Source organism: Ochotona princeps, chromosome X (genome assembly GCF_030435755.1).
Source record: "Ochotona princeps isolate mOchPri1 chromosome X, mOchPri1.hap1, whole genome shotgun sequence".
Taxonomy (NCBI): Eukaryota; Metazoa; Chordata; class Mammalia; order Lagomorpha; family Ochotonidae; genus Ochotona; species Ochotona princeps.
The window spans coordinates 106,151,136-106,165,587 of record NC_080865.1 but is presented as its reverse complement, the minus strand read 5'-3'; the positions used below and the strand labels follow the sequence as shown (position 1 = coordinate 106,165,587).

General features: G+C 49.4%; 1 non-coding gene across 1 annotated transcript; it reads right to left on the bottom strand.

Annotated features, from left to right (window-relative positions):
- Positions 1-247: 247 nt before the first annotated feature.
- On the bottom strand, positions 248-354 carry LOC131478674 (U6 spliceosomal RNA). The gene has a single exon (XR_009244605.1). It is a non-coding gene; the product is annotated as a U6 spliceosomal RNA (small nuclear RNA).
- Between the last annotated feature and the right edge of the window lie 14,098 nt (positions 355-14,452).

Genomic DNA, 14,452 nt, shown 5'->3' with positions numbered 1-14,452 from the left:
ACAATCAAAACAATTTATGAAAAACCCAATGCCATGATCATACTATGTGAGGAAAGACTGGAAGCCTTTCCACTAAGATCTGGAACTAGAAGGGATGTCCACGGTCACCACCACTTTATATATATATATATATATATATATATATATATATTATATTATTTATGTATCTGAGGTGAAGGGGGATATTGAGGGAGAATCCCCACCCAGTCTCCCACCCACCCAAGGTCCCAGATGTGGGGCATGCTGAAAAAATATGGAACGCTTCACGAATTTGCGTGTCATCTTTGCGCAAAGGCCATGCTAATCTTCTCTGTAGCGTTCCAATTTTAGTATATGTGCTGCCGAAGCGAGCACCACCACCACTTGTCAACATAGTATTGAAAGTCCTTGCCAGAGCCATTAGACAAGAAGAAGGAATTAAATGAATCCAAATTGGAAATGAGGAATTGAAATTATCTCTATTTGCAGATGACATAATTCTCTACACAGGAGAACCAAAAAAACTCATTCAGGGGACTGCTGGAACTCATAAGAGACTTTGACTGAGTAGCATGATACAATATTAATGAACACAAGTCGATGGCACTAGTGTACACAAATAACTCCATGGCTAAGAAAGAAATAGTAAGTATAATCCCCTTTAAAATAGTGGAGAGGAATCTTTAAAACTTAGGAATTAAGCTAACTAAATATGTGGGAGACCTCTATGATGAAAATTATAAAATATTAAAAAAAGGAGATACAAGACATTGAAAAATGGAGAAACTTACAATGTTCTTGTATTGGCAGGATCAACATAATCAAAATGTCCATATTACCAAGAGTAATATACAGACTCTACACAATCTCAATCAAAATCCCAACAACATTCTTCTCAGAGATAGAAAAGATACAAAAGTTCATCTGGAAACACAAGAGACCACAAATAGCAAAAGCTATCCTGAAGAATAAAATTCAAGCTGGAGGAAAAACAATTCCAGACCTCAAGACATACTACAGAGCAGTGTTCATCAAAACAGTCTCGTACTAATACAAAAACAGAGATCAATGGGACGGAATAGAAATGCCAGAAGGGAGCCCACACATGTATAGCCAACTAATCTTTTTTTTTATTATTCATTGATTACATTGTATTATGTGATATAGTTTCGTTGGAACTGGGAATCACCGCACCCCTCCCCCCGCCCTCCCCCCATGTGGAATGTTCACCTTGTTGCATATCCACTGATCAAGTACAGTTGAGACTCCCTCTTTGCAAGCATAAACTAAAGATAGAGTCCAACATCTTATAGTCCAATCTAGTTCCTCAGGAAAACTGAAAACAATCCAGGCAAAAATCCGGGTCTATTCAACAAATGCTGTTGGGACAACTGGATAGCAGCTTGCAGAATTAAGAAACAAGACCCACACCTGTTACATTATACAAAAATCAGCTCTAAATGGTTCAAGAGCCTAAATCTACACCCCCAAACCATCAAACTATGAAAGGAAAACGTAGGAATTACTCTCCAAGAAATAGGAATGGGGAAAGATACCAAAAGCACAGGCAGTCAAAGACAAAATAAACAGATGTGATTACATCAAACCAAAAAGCTTCTGTACAGCAAAGGAAACTATTAACAAAGTGAAGAAGCAACCAACAGAATGGGAGAAAATTTTTGCATACTACACAAGTGGATAGGGAGCTAATATCCAATATTTACATAGAGCTTCAGAAACCTAGGGATAGTAAAACAAACAAAGAAACAAAAAACCCTCTGAGAAAATGAGCAAAGCAAATGAACAGATATCTTTCAAAAGAAGAGGTTCAAATGGCTAACAGGCATATGAAAAGATGCTCAGGCTCTCTAGCCATCAGAGATATACAAATGAAAAGCACATTGAGGTACCACCTAACTCCAGTGAGACTGGCCTACTATCAGAACTCAACTAACAACACCTGCTGGCGTGGATGTGGGGAGAAAGGCACCCTTCTTCACTGCTGGTGGGAGTGCAGGCTAGTACAACCACTGTGGAAATCAGTATGGAAAGTGCTTAGAGAATTGCAAATAAACCTGTCATATGACCCAGCTATCCTGCTCCTAGGAATATACCCAAAGGAAATGAAAACTGCATATGAGAAGGGGGTCTATAATCCTGTATTTACAGCAGCACAATCTACAGTAGCAAAGACATGGAAACAATCCAGGCTCCCATTCAAAGAAGAGTGGTTAAAGAAACTGTGGTACATCTACTTCATGGAATATTACTCAGTTGTTAAAAAGAATGAAAGTATACCATTTGTAACTGGATGGTCCCAATTAGAGACCATTATGCTCAATGAAATAAGTCAATCCCCAAAAGACAAATTCTGTATGTTCTCTCTAATACAAGGAAACCATCATGCAAACTGTTTTTTTTTTTTTAAAGATTTATTATTATAGGAAAGCCGGATATACAGAGAGGAGGAAAGACAGAGAGGAAGATCTTCCGTCCGATGATTCACTCCCCAAGTGAGCCGCAACGGGCCGGTGTGTGCCGATCCGATGCCGGGAACCTGGAACCTCTTCCGGGTCTCCCACGCGGGTGCAGGGTCCCACAATAACCCCCACCAGGCCCGCCCCCTACCCTGGTTCCCGTGCTTGTCGGTATTTGCAACAGGCTAGTCCAGTCTGTCCCACATCCCAGTCAGTTCTCATACATGTCAATGGGCATTGAAGGCTAGTTCAACCCAACCAACCCCACTATCCAGTCCACACACATACTGTTGGTTGCCTTTCTGTCTAGCCACCCCAGCCCCTGTCCTGATTTTCATGCTCTCCAGTGGGAGTGGTAACCCAAGAGGGAGGAGCCCACTATTTCCCTCCCAGGCCACTCCCACTCCCGGATTATGCACTCTCCAGGTGGTTCTGGAATTAAACTTGACAGATTTAGCCTCCAGTGCCAGCCCCTGCCAGCTGATGCTGTGGCAAATCCCAACCATCCCTAGCCCACTCTAATTTTGTTTGCACCAGTAGGGTCAATGAGCTCAGCCTGGCTTTTCCCCGATCTGGTCCACATGAGGCCCACAGGTGTTGTAGCCCTGCCTGGTAGGGTCTTCCCCCATCCCAGCTCACGCTCTCCAGTGGGAGTAGCTGTCCAGCAAGGGAACCCCTTTATTCCCCCTGCCGGCTCCAACCCCTCCCGCCCGGTTCTCACATGAGCTGTTGGGCGCTGCAGTCATATCCGGTACAGGTAACCTCACCTTGGCATTCTGTAATGTGCACTGGTTTTTGTCACGACCGAACCCGGTTCGACCCACACTGTTCTGGTGCTCGGATTTACCAGTGGGTGACGAGAACTGGTTCAGCCTGGTCTGCCCCCTGACCCATGCCAAATGTATGGCAGTGGGTAACTTTCCATGGCCTGTTCTGGGCTGTTTCCTATCATGTTTATTACGCTCACCTGCAGGGTCTGTGTCCTGCCAGAGGAGTTGCCCAGGCTCCTCCATCAGAACCTCTCCCAATGCCAGATTTCGTGCATACCAGTGGGTCCATGAGCCAGCCCTACTCAGTTCACCTCCTGTCCTATCAGGAACAGTGGCTTTTCCTGACTGGCCTTCAACCCAAACTGGTCCTTGCTGTTGGATGTTTCAGCCCAGTCACGGCTTGTCCATATCCACATACGACTCACACATGGCTCAGTAGGGGTTGAGACCTAGCCTAGTCCACCCCACATCTACCCTGGTCCTCCAGGACACCAGAAGGTGTTGGAATCTGGCCCAGCTTGGTGCATCCAGTCCCAGTCCACACTTGTGCCAAGGGAGATTACAACCATTTCCTGATCAGAACGCAGCCCCCATTCCAGCCCATGCGCCCCTTGATGAGAACCTCAACCCAACCCAGCTAGGGTGTCCCCTTAGCTCCCCAACCGGGCCTGTTCCCAGCCGTAGATTACACGCATGCTAGTTGTTGCTCTGACTCAGCTTGGCTCAGCCCCTCACCTGTCCTGTTCTCTGCCTTAGACACTGTGGCTTAGCGTTCCTGGCTCAAGTAGACCAGTAGGTTCAAGAGCCTAGCTTGGCATGACCTGTGCTCCATCCTGGTCTCTAGTTTCACATGTGGGCGAAGGTTTGCTCAGTCCTGCCCGATACGCCCCGTTCCATTACCAATTGACACATTAGCCAGCCATTGGAGCTACTTTGCCCAGCTTGTCTGACCTCCAGGTCTGGAGCATATGTTCACCAGCGGGAGCTATGACTCGCCTAGGGAGTTTTCCAAATTCTTCCACTTGATCCACTCCCAGACCCAGTTCTCATACATGCCATTGGGTTTTAGGCCAGGTTCTGGAGAAGTCTGGCCTCTATTTGGCCTTGTATGAGTTGGTGATGAACGTTGCAGCCCGGCCCACCAAACACCCTATTCAGGATGCACATTCGGGTGCTGCTGCCTTGACCAGTCCAGACTGTTGCAGGTTCCTTTACCTGTGATTGATGGCAGGTTCCTTGGTCACACCTAGCTTAGTCCATCACCACCCCGTCTCTTGAGCTAACCGGTGGGGCTAGAATTTCCACAGAGTTTGGCTCACACATCTCCCACAGAATCTACCCCCGGATATAGTTCTTGAGTGCTAGTTAATGTCATGGCCCTGCTTCATGTGACCCGTCTCCCGATCCATCATCATGTCAGGTTACAGGATATGATTCTATGGGACAAGCCCCGAGTCTTAGCTTTTACATGGACTGGTATTTGGTGGTTAGCAGTATTCAGTGATTACAAGTTCTTCAAAGAAAGAGTTACTGTCATTGGGAATCTATAGGATTGATTCACGTCCTTAGAAGCACAGTGGATTCAACCTGGAGCTACCTAAGCAGCGATTCAAAGAACCAAAACCCCAGAGGTCCAGGCCGGGCGGTCAGCAGGCGGAACCTGGCACCAGGCAGACCCCGGGGAACAGCTCACCACATGCACGTGGTGGCTGGCTTCTGGGATCCAGGCATGAGACGCCCTGTCCTGAGACCCACCATCAGCTGGGAGGCTGCTGGAAGTTTAAACCCCCAGGCCCAAGGTCACGCCCCTCCGCAATCCACCCACTGCCCAATGAGGGCAGCGGGTGGGCCCCGGACCTGCCCAGTCTCAGAGACCTCCCCCCCCCCCCCGGTGTACTCACCCCGAAGGGAGCAGCCCCTGGAGCCCAGGTAGACCCGGGGACAGCTCACCACGTGCACGTGGTGGCTGGCGTCTGGGATCCAGGCATGAGACGCCTGTCCTGAGACCCACTCATTTGCTTTTGAATAGCAAAAGTTTCTAGTGCTGCTAGGCAGGCAGGATGTTTGTCCCTATGTTGCAGCAGGCTTTCAGGTAACCCGCAAGATCTTCTGTCTCTTTTATAGGACTAATAGCTGCCTGACAGTCTTCATTGGCATTATCAAAGGCTAGTTGCCTTAATAACAATTTCCTAGTGTCCTCTCCCCTAACTTGTTTTTCTGTGGAGTCAGTCAAATGTCTTACAAAATCAGCACAAGCTTCTCTATCCCCCTGTATGACTTTTATATAACTGTCTGCAAATTCAGACCCAGTTTCAATTTTCTCCCGTGCCCACAGTGCTGCGTCCTGTATATGGGTGAACACAGCTTGCAGTAGTTGTACTTGCTGCTCTGTAGTAACCCACTGCTCATCTCCAGCTAACATATCATAAGTCAATTGGTCCCCTTCAGGGAATTGCCGACCTGATGCTCCTAAGGATTGAAATTTTTCCTTTAACATATCACTCCTCCACATTTTCCACTGTAAATATTGAGAAGACGAAAGCCCTATTTTTGCTATTACTTCAAAATCATAAGGAATCCAGTCTGCTCCCTGGCTCCAGCCATTTAAATATTCCCACAAATATGAAGAAGTGGGTCCATAGGATGCACAAGCTTTCTTAAAAGCTGTGATGGTATTTTTTTATTTTGAATTTTTGAATTATGTGGTACAATTTTGTATAGACTGGGATTTCCCCCAAACTCCCACCCTCTGACAGATTTTCCTCATTTTACTACAGTGGTTTAATCCTTCATAAGGAATCACAATTCCATCAGTCTGTTATTTAAGTGTAGCCCGACATTGCTGGTACAGACAATGTCAGACAGTCCAGCACCCCACTGTTTAAAAGCTGTGATGGTATTAAAGTCTAGATCTTATAATTATTCAGGTTGATTATTTTCTTGGTTAAGTGTAATTGGGTAAAGTGATCGTAATTCTTGTGGTCTCTGGGGAATATCAAGTACTCAGGCATGTCCTTGATCAGATTTATGGGTGAGACAGCATGGGCTGATACTTAACCGTTTTTTAATTCCAGACTCATTTTCCTCTCTAGAAGATTCAGAGAAGGCCTGGTGTGGTAGCCTAGTAGCTAAAGTCCTTGCCTTGCATGTGCTGGGATCCCATATGAGTGCCGGTTCTAATCCTGACAGTCCTGCTTCCCATCCAGCTCCCTGCTTGTGGCCTGGGAAAGCAGTGGAGGACAGCTTAAAGTCTAGGGACCATGTATCCGTGTAGGAGAGTCGGAAGAGGCTCTGGGCTTCTGGCTTCACATTGGTGCAGCTCCAGCCATTGTGGCCACTTGGGGTGTGAATCAATGGTTGGAAGATCTTCCTCTTTGTCTCTTTCTGTATGACTGACTTGGTGATAAAAATATAATCTTTTTTAAAATTTCATTTTATGACACAGTTTCATAGGCTCTGGGATTTCCCCACCCCCTCCTCAAACCTTCCCCCACATTGAATTCCTCCACATTGTTACAGTAGTACAGTTCATATCCTGTCATGATTCCTTCACTGCGGGCATGGACCATGCAGAGAGTCCAGCATCTTATTGTCCAGATACATTCAACAGTTTCATTGGGAGACCATCCCTGGTCTGAAGGTAGAGCTGGCTGAATATCATCCCCTCCAATGAAAAGCCACTACACAACTTCAACAACAGGAAGAAACATGGAAATTAACAATATCATGAAGTCAATTAATTTGGTATTGAGTGACCAATATGTTAGAGAATGCAAGTTCTTTCTGTTTTTTAAAGATTTATTTATTTTTATTACAAAGTCAGATATACAGAGAGGAGGAGAGACAGAGAGGAAGATCTTCCATATGATGATTCACTCCCCAGGTGACTGCAACGGCTGGAGCTGAGCCAATGTGAAGCCAGGAGCCAGGAGCTCTTCCAGGTCTCCCATGCGGGTGCAGGGTCCAAAAGACTTTTGGCCATTCTCAGCTGCTTTCCCAGGCCACAAGCAGGGAGCTGGATGGGAAGCAGGGCTGCCAGGACTAGAACTGGTGACCATATGGTATCCTGGGCGCATGCAAGCCAAGGGCTTTAGCCACTACACTATCGCACCGGGCCCTAACAAGCCATATGTTAAGGATTGAGGAGCAGAACAGTTTTAGGAGGGATGTGCAGAGAAATCTTCAATACCTTATTGTTCTCTGTCTATCTGATCTAGTTTTGGGGGCTCCAGAGAGACCCTGATGGTCATTGCAAGGGAGTGTGGGGACCCAAAGTTGGAACTAAGGACCAGAGAAAGCTTCTCTCCCGGGTCCCGAAGGAAGTTTACTGTTCTTCTGTTTCTGAGGACTGCTCAGGGCTCCTGGCTGTTGTTCCGATGACATTAGATCCTGTGAGGAAGGATCTGGGCTTCTTCCATCCTGCATGGGAGGTCCAATAGGGAATGGTTGACCTCAGAGTTCTCGGCCTACAAGGGCACTCCAATTCCCTGTGATCTCCTTGGCAGTTGGTGCCCATACTGATAGTCCTTGGTGAGCTACTGGGAGTCTTTAGGGTTGGGATACAAGCCTCCTCCTGTCCTCCTGTTCCACTCTGGGGTCCCCTCCTGCTCTATGCATATGACCTCCTGTTAAGAGGCTGTCAGGATCGCTCTTGGATCCCACTGTATGTCTTTAAAGTTTTTGCTGATGTCTAAGGCAGATTTGAGTCTGCTGTCTGTAATTTACCTATTACAGTCTTGATTATAGTTAACATCTTCCTCGCTCAGTCTAAGAAAGAGGAAGATATCTCTGTTCTCCCGACCCATTGTGGAATAACAGAGATGGAAGATCTTCCTGTTTGTCTCTCCTCCTCTCTGTATATCTGACCTTGCAATAAAAATATAATCTTAAAAAATTTTGGAGAAGTCCTGCAATTTTGCTGTTTTAACAAGGGAAGCTTTAGTTTCTTTTCTAGCCACATCACGGTGGCATGTCCCATCAGCGGAATCTCTCCTGAGTTGTCCTTTTCCCATCTTTCTCTTCTGTAGTATAAGGCCTTTTCCTTTTAGCTGCGTTACAGTGGCGTCTCCTGTTAGGGGAGTCTCTCCTGGGTCCCCCTGTTCCATCCTCCTCATATGTACTTTGAGGCATTTCTTTTTTAGCCACATTTCGGCAGCATCTCCTCTTGGAAGAGTTTCTTGCAGGTTCCCCTTCCAATGAAATTAAATAAATTTAATTAAAGCCCATGTAATCCAAAAATTTACATGAATATCTTCTATCCTTTGAGCCTTTTCACCATTTTTTTCTGAGTAAAATTTAAAAATTCAGTTTCTAATGTCCCTTCATCTGGGGACCAAGGGTGATATTCACAAATGAGTACCAGCTGGTGAGTGTCAGACTGGGGGCCAACCATTTCAGTCTGAGTAGCAACACTCACTGGCACATGTGGGATTCTTATTTAGATACGAACACAACTGCTGCCTAGTTACCTTTGCTCTGCTTTTCACTTTAAAGTTATGCATTAGAGAGATAAAACGCCGTGCTCTCCACGGGTTCTGGCCCATTTTCCACCCGCCTCTTTCTGTGGAGGTCCTTGTCACTCTATCTGCTTTCAAGTCACTCTTCACAGGGGTCACTTTTTCACTGTCCGGCAGCGGTGAACTTGGTGCACAGAGCTGATAATCATACATGTGACTACTGACTCATCAAATTTGTTTTAACTATACCAGTGTGCCAGCATAATTGCTTATTTTTTAAAATTCCCTTTAAAAAAAAGACAAGTGGGGAATATGGGGAATGCCACCCTGGTCCCCAGGTTGGGGGGCTGCAAATTCCCCAGTGAAGGGGTTCTGGGGATGTTATCAGAGTGGGAGTGCCTGAGGGCATGTGTGACAGAGGAGAAATGACTTCTGGGGTCTTCCACAGACTGGGCCACTGCACCCATAGGTAGGTGAGGGAGCTAAGAAAGAATTGTTTAGAGGGGGATTCCAGCGGGCATGTCTGGGTCAGGCCAAAGTGCCCTCTCACACACATGTGGCAGACCTGGGCTGGGCTAAATAGTATCACCTATTGTTCACTGGTGCACACAAAGGCTGGGGCTGACAGGTCAGGTCTGCTTGGCTAGGTCGCAATTTTTACCTGCGAGTGTTAAAGCAGCGGATAGGCCACATCAGTCTGAGCTGGAGCACCCACCAGAACACAAGAGAACCAGATTTGGGGTCATATTCTGTAGGGGGCTTGTGGCCTCACCTCTGTGGGACTGCAGCACCTGCCAGTTTATGCAGACAGCTGGAAGTGGTGACTGGCAGAGCCAGGCTGAACCACAGAAATCACCCGACAGGAACCCCCCGACACAGGAGCTGGGGCTGGGAAGAGGCCAGGCAGGGTCAGGCTGCAGCACCCACTGGCACATGCAAAGGCCAGGACAGAGGGAAGACCACACCGATAAAGACGTCTGTCCCCACCATACATGAGATCTAAGGTTGGGGGCGGGCCTGGTAGAAGAGCTTGGGCAACTCCCCTACCAGGCCATAGCTCCTACTGGGCAACACAAAAGCTGGGGCTGGGGCCAGGCCGGGTCAGGCCAGGCCAGGCAGGGCTGCAGCACTCCTTAGCATTTATATGGGCCAGGTCTGGGGCCAGGCTGGACTGGGTCAGGCCACAGCACCTATTGGCATGCATGAGAGCCAGGACAGGGTATGGGCTGTCCCCAGCTGGGCTAGGCTGTAACACCCACCAACGAGAGCTGAGACTCTGGGTGGGCCATTCCAGGCTGGGTGGAAGCACCCACCAACATGCATGTCTGTGCAAGAGCTGGGGCTGGGAACAGACCTGGTAGGGGAACTCTGGGGACTTTGCTGCTGGGCCACAGTTTCAAGTCTGAGGTCACCTCAGGTGAGATTTCTTGGGAGACGCCCCGACTAGACCACTGAACTCAGACCCTGGTCACAGAGTGCAAGAGCTAGGGATTAGTGAACCAGGCTGGGCAAGGCTGAAGCATCTGTCGGTATGTGTGTGGGGTGGATGTTGGGTGGGCCAGTCTGGGCTAGGCTCTACCAACTGCTGGCACTTGACAGAGTTTGAATAGTTGTAAGACAGGCCAGGCTAGACCATGGCATCCACTAGGTCACATAAGAGTTGAGTCTAGTGGTGGGCCATTGGCAAGAACTTGAATGGGTGAAGGCCAGTAGGGCTAGGCTGCAGTACCCGCTGGTGAGTGCCAAGACTGGGGGCCAACCATGTCAGTCTGGGTAGCAACACTCACTGGCACATGTGAGATTCATTGCTGGTGTCATGCCTGATAGGGGAACTTGGGGAACTCCCTTGCTAGGCCACAGTTCCCATTGGTGAGTGCAAGAGCCAAAGCTGGAAACAAACTGCAGCACCCAAGTCAGGTCTGGGTGTGGGCCATACAGGGTCAGTCCACAGCACACACTGGCATAGGTGAGAGTCAGGACAGGTACAGGTCAAGCATAGATGGACTGCAAAACCCTCCAGTTCATATGAAGGCTGAGGGCAGTCCAGGCTGGGCTAGGCTGCTGTACCTGCTGGTGAGAGCTGGACCTGGGGGAAGGCTGGGCTGAGCTAGGCTGCAGCACCTGCTGGCTAATGCCAAGACTAGGGACAGGCCTTCTCAGAATGGGCCGCAGCACCTACTGACACACACAAGACCGAGGGCTGGGAGTGCACTTGGTATGGGAACTTTGGTAATGAGCTCCTTTGCTGGGTTGCTGCTTCCACTGGTGAGCATGAGAGTTGGGACTGGAGGTGGGTTGGTCTGGGGGTGAGCTGGGCTGACTAGGCTGCTATACCCACTGGTGTCCACGAGAGCCAGAATGGATGTCGGTCAGCCAGGCTAGGTTGCATTACCAGCCGGTAAGTGCAAAGACTGGGTGTGAGTCTTGTCAGGTTGGACTTCAGTAACTCCTGGCAGGCACAAGATTCAGGACAGGAATATGCCTGGTAGGGGAACTGTGGGTACTCCCTAGCTAGGCTATACCTACTGCTGGTGAACATGAGAACCAGGGCTGGGTGTGAGCCAGGCTGGACAAGGCAGCAGCACCTGTAAGCATACATGAGGGCTAGGTTTGGGGACAGGACAGGCTGAACTAAGCCATAGCACTCATACGTGTGCATTAGAGCAAGATGGGATGTGGGCTGGGCTACTAGTCTAGGCTGCAGCAGAGGCTGATATGTGTGAAAACCAGGGCTGGAGGTGGGCTTGGTAGGAATTATTGGGGGTCACTGCAACTAGGCCATAGCACCCACTAGTGTGTGCAAGGACTGAGTCTGTGGTAGGCTGGCTGGGCTGAGCCTCAGCACCTCTTGGTTTGTGTGAGATATGGGGTTGGGGTGGAACTGACCAGGCAGCTGCATCTACTGGTATGTGCACTGTCTGGTGCAGGTGACAGACTGAATCTGACCCTGCACTGGCTGGTATACATAGGAGTCAGGTCTGAGGTCACCTCAGGTGAGATTTCTTGGGAGACGCCCCGACTAGACCACTGAACTCAGACCCTGGTCACAGAGAAAATCACAGTATGTATGGTTTGACCTTGGAGTGCATGTATCAGTACAGGGCTTCCTCAGTGGTTGATGCTTGTGCAGGGGACAGCACGCCCAGATACATATGGCTGACATGATGGGCAGCTCCTCTAGGCCAGCAGGGGACTGCCTCGGCAGAGGATGGAAAGCAGAACAGGTTGGACCACTCTGCTGGCAAGCTTTGCAGCATGTTCTTGGGTCTGTGGGGCCCAGCACAGTGACCTAGCGGCTAAAGTCCTCGCCTTGAACACGTTGGGATCCTATGTGGGCGCCGGTTTTAATCCCGGCGGCTCCACTTCCCATCCAGCTCCCTGCTTGTGGCCTGGGAAAGCAGTCAAGGATGGCCCCAAGCTTTGGGACCCTGCACCCGTGTGGGAGACCTGGAAGAGGTTCCTGGTTCCCGGCTTTGGATCAGCGCAGCACTGGCCATTGTGGCTCACTTGAAGAGTGAATCATCGGTCGGAAGATCTTCCTCTCTGTCTCTCCTCCTCGCTGTATATCTGACTTTGCAATTAAAAAAAATAATAAATCTTAAAAAAAAAAGAAAAAAGAAAATTTAAAAAGAAATCTTTAGAAAAGAGACCCCCATGCTAGGCTCTGTGCTCCGCATGCCTCTGGCATCTTCCTCTGCTTCAGCTTTTGAGCTGCAACTGAAGAATTTAATTCATTGAAGTGACTCATCCTCTTATGTGATAATAGCATCGCTGTGAGAAGAGGACTGAGACTTAATTATTGTCAAGGCCCTGCCCTGGGTTAGACAAGGAAAGGCTGGCAAATGGGCCAGAATCCTGCTGTGCCCTCAGGGAGCTTGCTATCTGAGTCAGGGGGAAGAGACAGGTGTGGTGCACAGGTGACAGGTGCAGGCGAGGGAGGGCTGGTCTGCAGGCACGCTCTGCTTGTGGCTGAGTACTGCTGGCGCCAATTGGTGCTTGTGAATTATTCATTTATCAACCACTCCCTGAGGCTGCCTGCCAGGAGAGTGCCTTGTGACCCAAGGCTTTAAAATTTAATGTGTTCATTGAGTCACTCCCTTGACTCGCATTCACCAGCACCTATTACTTGCAGAAGCCAGACTCTTCACACCACAAAAGGCCCAAGGGAGGGCGAGGTGCTCAAACAGTGCCGTTTAACTGTGAGACCCAGGGGTGTGGGCAGTGCAGAGGGCATGCACAGGCTGGCGCACCAGGGGCAGGCCCAGGGAAGGACAACAGGAGTGTGTGTGTGCACATATGCATGGACATATGCACGTGTGTAGCAAGGAACACACAATGTACATGTGTGTGTATCCATGGGGGGCATGGGCAGTGTGTATACAGATGTGGGAGGTTAGGTAGGAGGTTTAAAGGCAGTAGGTTCATGTCCCAGGGGTCACCCATAGACTTGAACTTGTCAGATCTGGAAGGAGCCAGAGTACTCAAGGCATGACAGGTGTGCTTGCTTTGGCACGCACAAAGCAAGCAGGGGAGCGTCAGGGGTAGGAACCCTTGTTACCGGCAGAAATGCTGAGCGGGAAGGTCATGCTAGAAGGACAGAGTGGTGAGCTGAGGCAGGTGATTGGTGCCCCAGCTGCACGGCTGCACCTGTCAATGTGACCTGAGGCAGGTGATTGGTGCCCCAGCTGCACGGCTGCACCTGTCAATGTGACCTGAGGCAGGTGATTGGTGCCCCAGCTGCACGGCTGCACCTGTCAATGTGACCTGAGGCAGGTGATTGGTGCCCCAGCTGCACGGCTGCACCTGTCAATGTGACCTGAGGCAGGTGATTGGTGCCCCAGCTGCACGGCTGCACCTGTCAATGTGACCTGAGGCAGGTGATTGGTGCCCCAGCTGCACGGCTGCACCTGTCAATGTGACCTGAGGCAGGTGATTGGTGCCCCAGCTGCACGGCTGCACCTGTCAATGTGACCTGAGGCAGGTGATTGGTGCCCCAGCTGCACGGCTGCACCTGTCAATGTGACCTGAGGCAGGTGATTGGTGCCCCAGCTGCACGGCTGCACCTGTCAATGTGACCTGAGGCAGGTGATTGGTGCCCCAGCTGCACGGCTGCACCTGTCAATGTGACCTGAGGCAGGTGATTGGTGCCCCAGCTGCACGGCTGCACCTGTCAATGTGACCTGAGGCAGGTGATTGGTGCCCCAGCTGCACGGCTGCACCTGTCAATGTGACCTGAGGCAGGTGATTGGTGCCCCAGCTGCACGGCTGCACCTGTCAATGTGACAGGATGAAGGTGCGATGTGGGCAGTATTGGGTGCAACGTGGGGCATCCTGGTAAGAGACAGAGGACAGGGTGGAGAACGCGGTGTCACTGTCCTAAGCTCAAGCGACAGCTGAGAACGGAAGGAGCTGTCTCAAAGCCACCATCTCCACAAGCCTGCAGAGCTTGGAGAGGACAAGTTGGGGCTCTTTTTGGCCACCCCAGTTAAGTGAGTTATGTGGGATGGGGAAAAGACTGGGTAGGAGGCTTAGGGAGCACTGCCTTTTGCTTCTCAGCAGTGTTGAGTCAAGCAACTACGCAAATATCTGAGAATGCTGTCCAATGCACGATGATTCCTGTGTCCGGAAGATATGACAGGATTATGGGATGTAAAGATGTGCTTCACAGTCAACACTCAATCAAGAAACATTTATTAAACTCCCACTGTGTGCAGGCTTGAAAAATGAGCACAAAGTAGATTCGGAGCAGCTGGGAAATACACTACCAAAT